This window comes from Buteo buteo, chromosome 4, assembly GCF_964188355.1.
Source record: "Buteo buteo chromosome 4, bButBut1.hap1.1, whole genome shotgun sequence".
NCBI lineage: Eukaryota > Metazoa > Chordata > Aves > Accipitriformes > Accipitridae > Buteo > Buteo buteo.
Window position 1 is genome coordinate 46,443,700 of NC_134174.1, and position 17,201 is coordinate 46,460,900.

At 38.8% G+C, this 17,201-nt stretch overlaps 1 protein-coding gene across 10 annotated transcripts in view; it reads left to right on the plus strand.

Moving 5' to 3' along the window:
- USP54 (ubiquitin specific peptidase 54) overlaps window positions 1-17,201 on the plus strand; it is a 115,828-nt gene that overhangs the window by 11,769 nt on the left and 86,858 nt on the right. The window contains exon 1 of one of the 10 annotated variants that reach the window (XM_075025791.1): window positions 13,743-13,820. The exons of the other annotated variants lie outside the window; for them this stretch is intronic. The gene's annotated coding sequence lies outside the window, so the exon portion shown is untranslated. Of the gene's footprint in view, window positions 1-13,742; window positions 13,821-17,201 lie in introns of those variants that run through there. 10 annotated transcript variants of the gene reach the window in all.

Here is a 17,201-nt window from a genome sequence, read left to right on the forward strand (position 1 = left end):
TTTGTGTCTGTTAAGGACTGGTGAAGGTCAACTCTGGGCCACTCTAAAGAGAAAACTCTTGATCTTCAGGAGGGTGATATACCCTCAGTCCCTTTTAATGAAATCCAGGATTTTTACCCTATCGTCCATAGGTGCCCTAGCTCAGGACAGCATGAAGACTCTTGGTTACTAGTTCTGTCTTTAATAGTGCTGTCCCTAATCCTTCATCTCACAAGCAGTTTACCTCCTCAGAAGGAAAAGAAATAGCAGCACAATATACACCTTGAACAAAAGGTATGTTTGCAACAGTAGCCGATACACAGGACTTTCCATTAGTCTATGGAGGATTTGTCTTCTGTGCATACGCTTGTGGAAACCCATTCTTCATGGTTTTCCAATCAACTTTCATAGAGGATTTTATTACTGATCTTGTGAAAACATAGTAATACTAGTGGAGCACTACACATATCAGTCTAGACAAAGCTAATCACTTGAATTCTGGCTTTTGAAACATGGACGCTTGTAACTTCCTATATTACTAGGAACTTCCTGGAAAAGCTAATGGTCAAACAGGTGTATGCATCAATTTTTTTTTTCTCCTGTTTAGGCTTTACAAAATAACTGACACGTTTGCAAAGTCTAATTACTTAATAGTTCCTTCAACTATTCAGCACTATTTGCAGGCTATAATTATCCAAATGACTTTAGAGAGGGAAAATGGTATTCTTCTGCCTCAATAGCATTCACTGAAATGTCTTGATTTCTGAATTTGGGGGCAGAGGGGGAAGCATGTGTATGTGTTCGCCTGTCATCCGCATGTTCCTTGGGAAATGCAATGCCAAATCAAGTGCATTCCTCTAAGCTTACTTCGACTTAATGTCACAACTTGTTTATCTTCTTGCCCTGTTGGCAGATTGAGATCTTTGAAATCATGATTTTGAAAATTGGAATAAGAAAACAATATCACTGCCAAAATTCCATTTGACATTTTTATAAAGAAACTGATCGGCCTGGAGGAAATACTAGCATCTTTGTGTACTTTCAAGGCAAAATTGCTTTGGAGATTCTTTAGTCATTAGGGAAATTTTTCCTCTGTTGCACTAGGATTTTATCAATGCATACTGGTACTGCAGAAATTATTTGGAATTTAGGCTAGGATAATGTAGAGCAGCATTCGTCTTCTTTTTAGTGATGTCTGTTCTCCTGCTTCCACAACTAGAGTAACCTCTCTCTTGCAGACGGAAGTTTCTCCCAGGAGAGAATTTCTTTGACTTCGGTGGCTGTTGCCACCTTAGGCAGCAACCCAGGATTGGAAATACAGACATTTTTACAGCTGGAATCAGTTCTGTTTTCTTATGCTGCTTAAATTTCAGCATTGTGAGTCTTTTATTCCCAATGAATGAAGTAACAGGAAAATATGTTTGCTGGTACCTTCAGATTTCTGGATACAGCCAGAATGCCAGCATTGAAAGCTTTGTGTTATGAATGACATAGGTTTTACATGTGACTTGACTGCATATTTAGTTATGTTTTGATCAGAAATACAACTCTGCCTAGTAGAAAAATTAATCAGGTAGAATTGCTAGGCAAAATATTAGAATGCATTTTTGAAATGGTGTAAATTTGCAAGATGTACTAATAAAAAGCAGTATCTATTATGTAAGTAATTGTGAAATAAATCGATGTGCCTTGCATATTTACATTTTATGCAAGATCTGCCTCTTTATAAAGTCCAATGACATTGCTCACTTACTTAGCTCTTTCAGATCCTCTGCAGTAAGGAGAATTAAAATATAGACGAAAATATAGAAGAACTTGAGTCTGGTGTTTTAGTTTCAGATGTTTGTGAGCCTTAATACTGAGTTTGCTCATTACATTTGACCTTCCTGACGATCTCAGAGAAAAACATAAGAGCTAACATGCTGAATTAGACTGAGAGTCTGCTTAGCCCAGTTTCTTATTCTGGTGGTAGTCGGTAAGGGGGTGCTCTGTTTGGTATTCTCCTCCAGCTTATACATTTTACATTTCTGAATCTTTTAACTTTTGCCACCCCATTATTTTCAGTGGTTGCTCCCTTGAATCACTTGTTTATCAGCTTTATGGGGTTCTCTCCTCCTGCTTGCCCTCAACTTTATGGCAGGGTTGTAGGTGGTCATTCTTTTAGTTTAGGCTTACACCTGTTGCTACCAGAGTTCATGTATTTGGGCTTAATATCATACCTCCTTTATTGTCTTTCTGTGCCGATAGACTCGTAGTTGACAACAGGGAGAATGATTAATAAAGGAAGGAACTTTGCTTGGTGCCCCTCTCTGGTTGCCTCATTTAAAATTTGTTTATTGACTCAACTTTTTCTTATTCTTTGTCCCCAGCAATCAATTGGTAATAAGTTGTCTTATTTTTTATGGCTTTTTATTTGTTCAGTGTTGTTTTTTCGTTATGTGGTCTTTTTGTTTGGTGGGGGTTTTGTTGTTGTGTTTGGGGTTTTTTTATTTGTTCTGGTTTTTTTAGGAAGGTCTTTTGGCTAGGGCTATATCGTTTCTATTGATCAGGCAGTGTCAACTGTGGCCTAAAGAAAATGCATAGAGAAAGACTATGAAAAAACAAGGCACACCTAAGATAATGCAGTCCCCTTGTTCCCTTCCTAACTATGTACTCTTCTTGTCATCTTCCGCTGTATCTTTTGCGATTCTACCTTAATAGTTCAGGGATATGGTGGCAGGAATTATATATGAGAGTCAGGCTTAAGAAGCACAATGGATTTATGCATATAATACCTGTTAATTTTATGTGCCCCAGGAAGATCTCAGTGAAGTCTGTGTACAGGACCATGTGATCTACAGTCCTTGATACACACAAATTTTTTAGCACTTTTATCCAAAGTGTTTGACGGCAGCTTTGATCTTTTTGTGGGAGGTTAGCCCTTGCTGGCAGTATATTTGTGTTTAATGATCCCATTGTGTTCTATGCAATTGCACAGGTTTCTAGGTTGCTTGTGGAAGGTGTTTTTAGTGAGACAGTATGTTGTCTAACTTCTTCTGTCTTTGCCCTGGCTCTAGATTAATTCTTGCAGTGCCCAATTAAGCAGGGATAACAAACATTTGTGTCTGCAGAAATAATAATGTTGGCAAAAGTTGTGTGTGCTCAGTAATATAAAAGTGCATTTTTTAAATGGAGCTATGGACATGATCTAATTTTTTAAAATGTAATCAGTTTAAACTTTGCAGTTTCAAAGTAGCCAATTTTTAAGTTGCAAAGCTGTTGACCCATCAAAGGGGAAGTAAATACATAGGAGAGCAGGCTGGCAGGGTCAGTTTATCAGTAAACACTTAAGAAAGGAATATGCATAACTTTTTTGCTTCAGTAATGTCTTTAGGTTTAGCTTATCCAATCAAATAGTAACCATTGGTGGGTTGATACTATGGAAAAGATGACAGCACTTAAAATTTTAGAGCAATGAGAACTGGGCCACTACAGCATTCCACTGGATATTTATTACATCAGCCTCCATTCCAGCCTTCCCTGTCAAATTGTATGTAGCTGTTACCCAGGCTTAAATGTGTTGGAATCGGGGTCAGCTGCTTTATATGGTACCACTCCCTTGCTTGTTGTGGTGGATGTGTAGAAACAAGGCTTCCTCTGACAAGTAAGGGGCTGAGGATTTATTTCTTGTCTTTGCTATGTAAGCAGGCAGTATTCCTTTTACTGTTTGAACTTTCAAATTAATCTAGGTGAATTCAGTTCTCAGCATGTTTTTCACCTTTTGGTTTTTTTTACCAGAATTCTGTGTTGAGTCTTTCAGCCCAGGGATTTCAGCAAATTTATTTTGGCATGGTATCGTAAGTAGCCAGAATGGATGGGCACAGAGGCTTGGATTGTTGGAGGATGTTAGTGTAGAACTGGGAACAGAATTTGGGTGTTCTGGCTGTTCCAGCACTGTTAAATACTCAGTTCAGCGAGAAGAAGAACCAGATCTTGTGCTGTCTGTCTTCTTACCAAAATAGTTCTAAAATCTGTTAACTTCTACTGGGGGGTGAAGTTCTTGGAGGGTGTGCAAAGTAGCATAATGAAACTATGTTACAATGAAATTTTATGAGTTAGCAGATGATTTTGCTCATATAGTTTGTGTGCCTATCTATACATGAGAGAGAGAAATTAGATTTAATTAGGAAGCTCACCTGCATAGTTCAGTCTTTCTCCGGACATAGATTAATCAGCAGTAATTATTTCTTGTTATGGGTCCTGACCATATAGACAGGATGCAACTGAGCTTGCAGCTAAAACTAAGCATAAACAAGCCTTGTGAATACAGACAGTACTAACCATTCAAATTCTGTTAGAGAATTATTAAACTAAATATGTATTTGGATTGAATTCCAGTGTGGTTGTGAATACAGCATAGAAAGCTAATCATGTAGTAGATAGTGAACTAGATATGAGAGAGCTCTTACTTCTTTCCAAGTTTAAAGGTAATATTAGGAGCCTGCATCAATGTCATTTTTTGTATTGATGGAAATAGCTGTGACATATGAAGCGGCAGTGCAAATCACGTCTGAAAGGTGATGTGCCTCTTACTGTGTTAATTTTCCTAAACACATTAAGTTCTTGAGCTCTGAGATGAAATGATTATATTATGGGAGCTGTAGTGATTAATCTACTTCATGTAAAAGAAAATCAAACACAGTTGTTTCATGTCTCTTTCAAAATATACTGAATGCCAGCCCACTTTAAATTGGCCAGTAAAATGCTATCTAATAATGATTAGTATTAGTGTTCAATATTGTTAAGAGGATCAATAAAAAGAACAGTAACATTTGTAGCATTCTTACTAGTTTCCAAAACATTAATTTTTTTTTTTAAAGTGTGCCTATAGCAAAAAGCAAGCAAACAAACAAACCCCCCAAATCCCACCAGTTGAAGCCTGAATATTTGTCCTTGTAAATTACTTTGCCTCATCAGGAAAAATGTGGTAAGTGTAAATTAGAGACTGAGTAGTTGCAACATAAATTTTCTTTTGTTAGTATGTTGTCTGAGATTTCCCTGAGTGTATATATAGTTAATTCACTGGTGGTTTATACTAACATCTTTTGCTTTTCAGGGTAATTGGACTAGAAGTGCTTTAGCCAGTTAATGCAGTTCAGCTGATGATCTTGTTAAATCATGGTAAATCGGTATTTTAGCCTCCTCTTTCTGTGGTGGACAAAGCAGGGTATGTCTGGAATGGTACTTTTTTTTCTTCAAAAACATTAGTATTTGTACTATTAACTAGATAAAAGTCAGATATGCCCCAAAAGCTAAGTATTACTTTACCTTCTTAAGCTACACAAGTAGTATTTTCATTCTTTTTCTTCTAACGTTAAGCTTGTTGGATTTTGCTCTGCTATTTATAAAGTATTGTCATAAAATTATACAATGTGTCAGATGAATTTTGGATAATCTTAGGGGAACTAATTAACTTTAAAGATTTGCATCCTAGCTCTTCATTTTTATTAATTTACAATTGTGTTACAGTATCCTACTTCTTTTGGTCTCTGATATTTATGGCAAGATGAAATTTTTCAATGAAGGGAAGGGCTAGAAGGCTATGGGTATGCTTAGTGTATGCAGAAGATAATGAATAGTTTTCAGGTTTATGTAATCATTGTATAATTCTTGTGAAAAGGAAATAAACAATTTGGGTGTATGGTGAGTACTCTGCAATACACTTAAGAAAATACACTTAGTTATCTGGCAAAAATCAGCAGAGCTGCAGTACAGCTGCTGCTGTCTTTAAAATTTTTTCTTCCTGTTCTTTGTTGCTATTTTAAAATAATGAAATCAAACACTTACATCTTAAACTGCCACATATAAATGTACTATAATAAAAGTCTATTATTATGTAGTTTAATTTTGGGCAATGACAGCAAGTAACTAACATTTCTAAATGTAATGGTGCAACAACGTAGGAGTGTACAGAAGGCTCCCTGGTTTTGTGCACTGTGCTGTCGGAGCAAACACGCTGCGAGAGCCCGAGTGTATCTGCAGGATTGCCCGTGTCAGGCTTAATCCTGTTTTTTATCTGCAATCCCGTGTTCAGTATATATGCATGAGTATGTGAACAAAGTATGTGCCCATCCAACCCAGCTCTATCTGCCTCTGTAGGATGGCTTTCCGCATTTGACACTGAAGCGACGCTAATGTGCTGCAAATGATCTGCTAATTGGTCTTCCCTAGCTGGTGTGATTGCAAATCTGGATTGCAGAGCTCCGGTTCTGTGTATTATTGTCTTACTACAGATCTCCTCCGTATGGCCGTTGAACTAGAAATGGCCACCTCGTTTAGAAGTACCCCTTCTTTCTCCTGGGGCCTTCTCTTGAGCTTTCTGGGAGGGCTGCACAGTTTGCAGGCAGCACTGGAGCACCGCTGCCTGCTTTAGCTGCTCTCACCGCAGTGTGCTTCTAGCTGCCAATTTATCCATACCTCTGTAATGTGGGGATTTTGGTATGCAGCACAATTTTGTAAGATGTACTTGAAGTAAGTACTATGAAAATATCCTCAAAACACTAGCAGAAGAGTATAAGTGAGCAGCAGTTAGCACAAGAAGGAAATAAAAAGCACAGAGGACATATAAGATGGATGGCAAATCTGAAGCAAGCCTTTTGCATACTTCTTAGTACTTGGGTAGTTATTTATTAGGCTGGACCTGATGAAATTCATCCTTTGACATGTTAAAGAAAAAAAAAGTGATGGAAGCTATCTCAGTACCACTAGCTGCTATTTGAGATGCTGAAGACTTGAAAATGAAAAGGAGAGGTCAGGAGAAAGGAGTCAGGAAATCATAGACCATTCCTCTGATCTTCCACATTTTGAACAAATTCTTGCACAAAGTATAAGCCTCTGGGAGACAAGAAGAACATTAGTCACAACCACCACGAATTTAGGAAGAGTAAGTAGTCATGCCAGTTTAATTTTCTTCTGTAACTTAACAATAAGGCCTGTGAATTGTCAAGAAAAGTGTGAATGTTAATATTTTCATGTTAGTGAGTTCTTTGGCACTGTTTCATATGATAATCTTACAAACAAGTAAAGAAACATGGCCTGAAAGAAACTATTGTAGAGTAGGAGCAAGACTTATTGGATGATTGTGCCTAGTGGGTGGCTATTAATGATTGTCTGTCAAAATGAAATGGTTGTATTGAATGTGGATCTGCCATGGTCTGTTGGGTCTGTACTCATTCTGCTTCACTTCAGTCTTTTCGTGAATGACCTTGACGATAGAATAGAGTGTGCTTACAAAATTGATTTACTAAAAATGCCCCCAAAACTTTGAGGGAATTTATATGCATGGGACATAAGTTTAAGAGCACAAAATTATTTTGAGAAATAAATAGATAAATAGGGATGTTAAGTTCTACACTTAACAGAAATCATGAAATACACAAGTACAGGCTAGGGAACAAGTAATTAGGTGATAATTCTCCAGAATTCCTGATGTTGTAAAAGGGCAAATGGTGTATCATGAGGGATAAAAATATGAGTATAGGCTGTAAAACATACAGAACAATCTTTTTTTATCTACAGGTAAGTCCTCAGTTGAAGTGTTGCATCTGGGTAGGGCAAAAGCACCAAGAAAATACACCTCAGCTGAACAGAGGCTGGGAGAAGAGTAATCAAAGGTCTAGAAAATGGGGCCTAATAGGAAAGACTGAAATAATTTAACGGGGTGGGGGGAGTGTGCAAGCCCCCAAAAGAGAACTGGAAGGCATAATTTTTTCTATGTGTGTATGTAGTAGGCTATTTCAAGAAGGTAGGAAGTTATCAAGTGTAAGGCCCATCTGTGAGAGGTATGGAAAGACAAATCATCTTAAATTGTTGCAAAAAATGCAGATTGGGTCTTGGACCAGGGAAAAGGACCAGTTCCTTAGATAACTGATGGTTGTTTCTCAGAAGGCATTTGCTTTATTTAGCTGTATTTTGAATTACAACGTTATTTTAAGACTGATGAACAGTACGTATAGACTTTTTGGAATGTTACTGATTAAAAAATTAACAGTTTGTACATGGAGACAATTTAGCCCAAGACAGTATCCACTAGACAAAATGATGATGCTGGCAGCCTCCATATTGCCAGTCCTTCCACTTCTGATGTCCTCTAACTCGGTAGCCTTCATCTTGTTTTTGTTGGTACCTCACTACATAAGTACTAGGTATACCATACAAGATTTTCACCTAGCTTTTCCTATTGACAGGCCTGTTAGTAATCAACTTGTATTTCTTTCTCATTTTCATAATGACTTCAGTTGTTGGTCCAGCACTTTGGGGACTCAACATATTATTATCATAAGAAAACAAGGAGTGTACTGTTGGTAATTGTTTTGTTTATAAAATCTTTCCCAATTTCCATTGTGTATTTCTCCACTGAGAAATGAGTGCAAGCCTCAGTTACCTGAGGCTGTAACATGTATTGTTAGCATACTTTGAGTCTCTATTTGCATTGTTATACCCTAGAACATGTCATTAATCATCGCAGTTTGAAATTACCTTGCTTAGCAATTTTAGTTTCTATTTTCTCAAAGAGAAATAAGTGATTTCATGAGTCAAAGCCAACAGCCTGTGTACAGTGTAGCCAGCCAAACCTGAATTCTGCTTGACAGTGGAATTTGTCACAGCTTCAAGCACTTTTTAATGGGGCTTTTTGTTTAAGTAAATGTGAAGGAAATTCCATGGTGTCAGTATTCTTTCTTTCTAATAACTTACTGTGAGCTGCTTCCAATATACATTTTTGCATTATTTTTTTTTCTTTTCTTTCTTTCTTACTTCTTTGCCCTTTTGAGATGTGTATGTGAGGGAACCTGGAAGTTCTGACAGCTGCATGAGAGGTGGGTAGCAGCCTTTAAATGCAGGGCAGATGTCTAATGTGGAAACTTTAGGGGTCCAACATCCTTGTAGGGAGACATTCTGGAACTTTTAAGAGGTGGAGGTTTTTTGCATATCACAGAAAGGATCAGGGTGATTTGAAAGATATATTTGTTATTGGTTTGGATATGAGGGGATGATTTGAACTCCTCTCTCTTCTGCTAGATCACTGGTTGCTCTTATCCTACTACCTTGCTTTTCCATCCCACAGTGAATTTGGGCTAAATGCTGTAAATTCTACTGCTTTTCCTTCATCATGTACTTTGCTTTCCTAGATGGATGGTCATGTTCTTATTATCTGCAAGGGAAATTATTGCTGACGTTGATTATTTAAATGTTGATCATTAGCTTTCAAATTTCCAGACAAATACATGTGGGAGAACTCATAGGTTTGTGCTTGTTCAGGCTCTGGTCATATTTAAATGATATTCTTTTTTAACCATCAAGGCCAGAAATTCTTGCTTTTAAATTGAAAATTTATAGCTACCTGTATGAATCCAGCAGGTGATATAGCTATTTGGAATAAATAGGAGGACTTTTACTGTAGTGGAATGCAAAGTAACACAATTTATTGCCGAAGAATACTTGGTGATAAAATAATCTTTGAAAAATATGCCAAAAATGCTAAGTCTCTGAGAGAATGCCAATAACATGTGCCACTGGAATTGGAAGGATGAGACTACTATGTAGGAGGAATGTATAATAAAGACATACCATAGTATAGAAGTTGCAAGATGTTGCAACCTCATCAACCAGTTCTAAGTGGTACTGATGCTTCTGGGTATACTAGGCAAAAACAGCATTTGGTGTGATTCAAATGATCTAGTTGAGAACGCCTGGGGTTTGGGAGTGCTGCGATGCTGCCAAGCCGAGTGCTGAGCTCATGCCAGCCCTCCAGGTTAGGGCAATAGAGCTGCTTTTGCCCTGCGTGGCTGGGTAGCAATGAAATCTATAGCAGCAGAGGGCTGTTGGTCAATGGATAATTTCATATTGTATCTTACCTATTGTTTTTGAAAGCCATAGGGAGATCAGAAAACTCATGGCTTTATTTTTTCTTAAAGAGCTGGAATGTGGATGCCTTAAATCATTTAGTTTTTCATGGACTTTGACTTCTACCTTGCTTAGCTGCACTTGAAAATCTACTGAGGAAGTACAGACCACCTGTCTTATTGTTTATGATGCAACATGTTGTACTTTCTCTGCTTGACTCAATGAAGATAATAATTAACTTACTCTTCACCAACAGAAGTTACTCTTGCTTTGCTTTATTTGGTAAAGGAAGGATGCCTCTCACCGTGGAATGCTGGATTAGGCTGTTGGATACCCTTTTGAAGTATCTAGTATTTGCCTGTCTCTTTGTAGAATTACAACATTAAGATACATAATAGAAGCTTTATTTATAAGTGTAAGTTAAAAAGTGGTGAAGACTAATAGCAGAATTACAATCCAAACTTGCAATTTAGTGATGTCTCAAAAGTCTAAAGTTTGAGTAGTAAGTTTCAGTTCTGAAGGAAGTGGAGGAAGGTCCATGCTTAACACAGCACTGGGTGCTGATGCACTTCCAAAATGTGATGTGGCTCATCTTTATTGTAAGGTCATTGTTTGAAAATATCATAGGTGACTAATGTGAAAAATGAAGGCTAACAGGTCAGTCCTTTTTCTAGTCCTTTCTGCTTTCTTGAGCACAGACCACCCTGCTAAACCGTACTACTCTGCTACTCTTCAGCAGTATTTCAGTGCAAGGTTTTTTATGTGCCTGAACATGGACTATGAGACGGATACACCCACTTTCACTGTGAAGTGGAGTTTGCACTGTCTCCTTGCAATAGAAGTAAATGAAGTTTGTCTTATGTTAGAACTTAGTAGCTAAGTGCTCTTAAATGACACTGAATTTATTTAGGCTACTAGAAGGACACTGAATTTATTTAGGTTACTGAGATTTGAAAAAAAAAAAATCAGTGGTCTTTACATAAATAAGGTTTAGAAGTGATTTTGTTGTGATTTCACTGTGCAAAACAGAACTGAGCTGTAATTTAGTTAAGTCTTGAATGTTCAACATTGTCAGTGGATAGTTATGTTGGATGGTAATATGGGTAAATGTGTTGGTTTAATTTAATAGTTGGTTCTAGGGGAAGGCAACAGGAAGGCAACACCATAGTCTGGATAAGCAATAGTGCTGCAAACATGCTACAGACAATAGTTGATCTGTCAGCTGTGAAGACCCAGCCTTCAGGCTCCAACTGGAGTTGCATAGCCATCTCTGTAAGGGTGGGAGCTCAGTGATCAAAAGGGTATCAAACGGGTAGATAACAATCAACTGAGGGATTTTTTTTTTATGTGACATTTTAAAGTGATTAAAATTATTTTTATTGAGGGGAAAAGTGTATTTGACTGTATTTAAATGTCACATTTAATACTATCAATAATTAAAATAATCTGTTCTAAATATACTTTAAATTAAAATTCCACTGCCTGTTTACCACTAAAATTTTAGCAAATGAGATGCTGAATTGAAACTAGCACTAATGAACTGACAACCTAGCTTTTGACAATAAGTGGGTTTTTTTAGTTATAGTGCAGATATAACTGTTTTGCTTGTTCCACACTGTTTCTCATCTTAGAATTAAAGATGAAAAAGCAAGAAACTTTATCTTTTAATGTTTGAGTAATAGCCTAGAGAGCTAAGGGGATGAGATCCCCTAGCTGTAAAAGTGTTTTGCATTGGTGCTTACCATCAATATCAGTTTAATTCAGATTACTCTTAACACCTTTTTTTAAAGTAGTTAAAATAATGTCATGTAACTTCTGTCCATGTGCAGTTTGAGATTAGTATGAATGAGAAATTCTGTTTCAGAAAACATGCCATATGATGTTCACCATTTTCTGAAAGATAGTCCCGATTATTTAGTATAGTAATCTTGGCTAACTAACCTCAGTAAAGTAGAAACACAGATCTTGCAAATACTCAGAAAATGAGGAAAAAAAAAAGAAGGGTCTAAACATGAAGATGTTTTTAGACATATGAATGCCGAAAAATTTCAGGGGGAAAAAAAAAAAAAAGGAATAATCTCCATAGGGGAAAATGAGAGTTGAATGTAATTCAGGTATTTTAATAAATGTATCTTTTACAGTGTCTTCATTATTAGCAAAGCAAGAGCAAAATTTTGTGTATGAGGCTATAATGTGTTGTGTTAAAGCATAACTCAGCCTGTTCCTATATGCAAACCAGAATGCTGTCTCTCATCTTCTGCTCTAAATGCTGCACTTCCAAGGCCAACACTGTTTTTGATGAGTGCTGGTATAATTGATGGTGGAGCTTACGCATAGAAACATAGGACTTTTGCCGAATCAAGTAATTGTTTGGAAGTATCTGTAGCGGTTGAGTAAAAACCTTTATGATATTAGTTGGACAATAAGTGACACTTTCCCCTATTATGATTTCATCTTTCATATCTAAAAGTAAGAACTGTCACTGAAAGCATAGATGAGAATTGGGAAAGTGAGTATCATTTGTCAATGTCTTACAGATGAGGAACTGGAGCAGAGAGAGATGAATTGATTTGCATGAAGTTGCCCTGAAAGTTGGAGGACGTGGCAATTAATCCCAGCAGTTGGTCTAGACTGGTGGCTTTATGCTAACAGTAGTGAAAGAAAGAGAAAAGTGCCTGTATGGCTGCAGCTTGAGAATTCCCAGCAACCTCCTCGAGCTTTAAGTGAAGCTGATATGTTTTCATGACTGGGTATGTGGCAATACAGTGTTTTCTGTATGGATTAGATATAAATAGGAAGGATGACACAGTATAGGAACTACTGTGTTTCTGTTCAAATTTGCTTCTTGAATACGAAATTCTAGTGTTCGTATCTTCCATTTAATTCTTCTCTCTTCCATATTTAATGTTATTTGCCCAGCTGAGTGGAAGTGATGCAGATACTGATTTAAAGGTCTCTTGTCCTCCAGCACATTCCCTTAGTAGAGGGGATCACTAAGCAGGGTAAGAGTCCAATTGATTTTGATTAGGGAAGGGGATAGTGATAACAGTTTGATTTGTCCCAGTTAAATTTTGAGTCTGTCTCATTTGCCAGGCGTTGGTGGTACAAACTGAACAGTTATCAGCTTTGTGCTGTGTCAAGTTGGTTGGTTTCTTCTGGCAGATAATACAGTATCTAACATTAAAGTAGTTGTTCTGTATGTGCCCCTGAGAATGGGCAAGCCTCCCTTTGCCGATGGGCAAACTGGCGCTGCGTTTTTGGGGTGAAAGAGGAAAGTTGTGGCCTTCAGGAGCTCAAGACCTGCTGCCGTTTGGGTTCATGGATAGCAAGTGTGTCAGAGAGGTACATCCTGCCAGGGCCATGGGTGCTTTGTAAAAAGAGCCACGGAAAGAAGGGGAAAAGATTTGAAGCGTGCTGCTAAAATCCACCAGGAGAGTGGTTTGCTTACCCCAATTGTTTACACGAGCAGCACCCCTGAGGTAACCTTTTGCGGGGAGGAGGGCAGCAGGCGTCCAGCAGCGCTGGAGCGAGCGGCCCTGGCGCTGAGAGCAGAGTGCGGCTGAAGGGTCTCCTCGCCCTTCCAACAGGTGGGAAGAGAGGTGTGGAAGGGCCTCGGGCAGCACACACGTGGCCCTGCACCTCCGCCCTTCGGGGAGGCTGACGGGCTCTGGGTGTTACCTGAGCACGGCCGTCTTCGTTACTGCCCGCTCCGGGCTGGCGACCCTCCCCTCACGCTGGCTGTGAAGGCAGCGGCCTCGCAGCTCCGGCGTCGCCGCTGCCCCTTTAAGGCCCGACCTGCCCGGGGATCAGGTGCGCGGCCGGAGCGGTGACGTCATGGTGCTGGAGGCGGGGCCCTGGTTCCCGCTCCCGCGCTGCCCGCGCCGCGGGACAGGGCAGCAGCGGCTGCGCACGTGTGTGTGGGGCGGCGGCGGCGCTCCCCGAGCGGGCCCGGCCGGCGGGTGAGTGTGCCGGTGCGGAGCGCGGCCCTGGGAGGGCGGCGAGAGCGGGCGGGACGGGCAGCTGCCGGTGGGCAAGGCGGGTTAAATACGGCTGGATCCCGGTGCCGGGAGAGCGGGGTGAAGGCTTCTGAACGCGGGTCTGCTGCAGCAGGTGTCGCTTTATCTTGTGTTGGGCTGGCTGCTGTATAAGCAAATGAAAGGTTTTCTTCTTCAGCAAACTAGACTAGAAAAAGGTGCTGTGCGCAAGGTGTTTAAATATTTGCAAAGGTAATTTTCAGCTTTTTTTGTACAGGCATATGTAACGTTATATGGTTCACTTGTATTTACTTGTTTAAGCTGTTGCTGAGATAGTAAATGAACACCAGATACCACCTTAGTTGTTTCTATTTCTCATGGTGACAAATTGTGCTGTGTACCTACTGTCCTTGGTAGGAGGTGCTTTGTTAAATTTAACTCGTGATACTTGGCATCAAGACAGTTCAAAACACTGGGGTTTGGAGTACAGGAGGGATGTAAGGTGTCTTATGGCTGCCTGCCCTCCCTCCCTTGCTAGCGGGAGGATTATAGCCCACCTGTATGGAGAAGAGTAATGACCATGCCCTTTGCCAGTTAGGTGGCAATATGCAAGCCCATATGAAATTTACACCACTTAAATCTTCATACTTACAGGAATTGCATTTGCTAGTACTGATGAAGAAAGGCAAAGTATTGATCATGGCTTTGGTTGTGTTTTTTTTGTTGGTTTGTTTTTTTTGTGTTTTGTTTTTTTACAAGGGTAGAGGAGGCGTTGTCATCGGGCATTCATTTAATCTCTGTGATAAATAGACTTTTATATTTGCAGTTCTAATTTCTAGCTTAATGTGTTCACTTTTCAACAGATAAGTTAAAATTGGCAGAAAGAAATAATGAAAAAAAATTCCCTGCTCAAGGGAATTATCACATGAAGATAAAGTTGGCAGGAGGGCCTCTGTCATTTTTTGGGTAGCAGAAGGATATGACAAAGTAAAGCAAGGCTTTATTAGTCTTGACTGTTGACTAGAGGAAGGTCTCTCTGGTATTCTTATGCTAAAAATGTAGGCTAAGACATCCCTTTGAAGTCTTGAATTGGAAAGGCCCATCTCTACCACATCTAATTTCTGCATTGGATTCCAAAGCAGATTTAGTCTCTAAATCTACAGAGCAGGATTCTGGAGTAGCTCCTCATTAAAATAAAGAAAAATACCTTTATGTATAGCCATATGTATTTGTTATGATATGTGCTATTTTTAGTTTTGAATGCACACCTATGAATCCATCTTTCTGCAGGTTTCTTTTATCTATTGCCTTGATAGTGTTTCAATCTAATCAGTATGCAATGGATGGTGTTTTTACTCTCTAAATTTAGCAGCTGATGTTCATACACTACTTGGTATTCTGTATTGCTCTTTGTAGTGGGCATTCTGCATGGATAGATGGGCTGCAATGGCCTTTGTCCTGGAATATGCATCATCCCAGTTGATTTATATGAACAGTGGGCTTTTTAAAAGGGTAAAGTATGTTAATCTAGAATGGTTTAAGTATATTTAAGTATGTTAATGTATACTTGTGCTTTGTGTGTGCCTCACACCTGGGGGAGAGGAACCTCTGAGTGAATGTCACATTACCATAGTGTTTAATTAGTACAATTTTTTTGCATACTTATACAGAGTACCGCTGTTCTGTCAGAAGCAGATTTGTAGTCCGAAGGGGTGATGCAGCTTTAGGACACCAGGCTAAGGTGAACAAGTAAGTAATCCAGGACATAGTAGGATTAGGCTACAGGGTGAAATCTGGTCAATTACTTTTCTACCTGAAAATCTCTTTAACTGCTAAGTATATTTTTTCATTACAGCACCTACTGCTGTGATGGATGTGACTTTCCGTAGATTTTTGGCAAGTGGCTCGTTGTTTCTTCTGGAAGTCATCAGCTGTTTCTTACCCTCCTTGTTGATATTTTAGCATCTTAAGCCAATTTAATTTTGCTGGCTGTGAAACAAATAATAGCCCTCATAATGTGTGATTGTATATACTATTGAAAAAGTCATTGGATTTTAAGCATCTACAACAGCTTTTGTAGGTGGATGCAATTCTAAGAAACAGTGGCTGTTCTAATGAAGTTATTAGGAAACATTTCAGGGTGCAAAGAAAGATAACTTAAGAAATGCTGTTACTTCCCCTGTTCTTTCTAATTGCAGATTTTCATAGAGAATTTACTTTCATGAATTGCAAATTAAAATTTACTGACATTTTTATCTACACCCCCCCCAGTGTTTGGGGTGATTCCTGGAATCACCTGTGTCACTGACTTTTGTTTTCAGCTCTTCAATATTGTGGTATGGATTTGAATGCTCTTGGGAGTTCTGTGCTGTACATCCTGACTGCATGTCAGTTTGCCAAGGTTCAGTCATGGGACAAACACTAAAAATAAGACACAACGGAAAATAATTAGTGCAGGAAATTTAAAATGATGTAAGGTAAAATTATATGAGTCTCATTACCTTCTCTAACTGTGGCTTTGTGATCTTGTTTTTTCTGTTGTTAAATTAAGTGATACAGAAGTAAACTAATAAAGCCAAGGAACTAGAATATCAAATGGGACAAATGAATATAGATAAGGAGAACTTTCTTGTGAGCTTACTTTTTCATTTTGGTTTCACACTGATTTAAGTTGGTTTCCAAAGTGAATCTTCCACCTCCAACCTGTCATCTCCTTTTTTTATGTCAAATAAGAGCCTGAAAAGCATTGGTTTTATTTCATGAAGACAGATGAAGCAATCTTGCATAATTGTCTTTCTCAAGACTTTCTTGCAAGCCTTTTGTCAAGGACCTCAGCGTTGCTAAGATCCTTATGTATCAAGGTTTATAGGCTGGGTGCCATAGTTTAGGGTCACAAAATTATATAAGTTCTTGATGACACTGGGAAAAGTGGATATGGATTTATCACTCCAGTCACGCTGGTCCAGTGCCATGTGTGTGCTTTACATAGGAAGAGTTATTTTCTGATTCCCAACTTACTCAAACCGTAAATTAATTCCTGAATGTCTCAGGGTCATATTTAAACCATAGCAAATTCCTTTTCCTACAGGGAAACAAATTTTGTGCTATGCCTTTTAGAGTATAAAACAGTGTGTGTGTCTGCACAGGTGATGGGAGATTTGTCTGTGGCTTTGGACACAGCATGGCATCACACTCATTCAAAGAATGTGCTAGTGCTTTGACCAAGAAATTTAGTTAAGTGCTTTCTAAGTGCTTTGATTAACAGGCATCTATAACCTAGTGTCTTAATTGCAGTCAAGAAGACCTTTTACCATCCCTTTTTGACAGGATATTTATAAAACATTCTTTTTGCATTGGTCCACATAC